Below are 267 nucleotides of genomic sequence, written 5' to 3' on the forward strand. Positions count from 1 at the left end.
TATTAGACTTTAAACATGTGCTTAGCTAGATGGATATAAGCATTTAGATACTAAATCATCAGTTTCCGTCCAGTGATTTCAGAACCGTGTATGATGAATCAGCGAAGTGCGCAGTGCCGTTTCCCTTCGAACCCCGACTCCAGCAGCTCAGGCAGGGAGATGAATCACAGGCTGTGCCCCGACCTGAAGCAGAATCACCAGGTAGCTGACCACGAGGCCACAAATCTGAGAATTTCACGAAATGGGATAAATTATGCCTGGTTTTCA

Source organism: Penaeus monodon, chromosome 30, assembly GCF_015228065.2.
Source record: "Penaeus monodon isolate SGIC_2016 chromosome 30, NSTDA_Pmon_1, whole genome shotgun sequence".
In the NCBI taxonomy this organism is placed as follows: Eukaryota; Metazoa; Arthropoda; class Malacostraca; order Decapoda; family Penaeidae; genus Penaeus; species Penaeus monodon.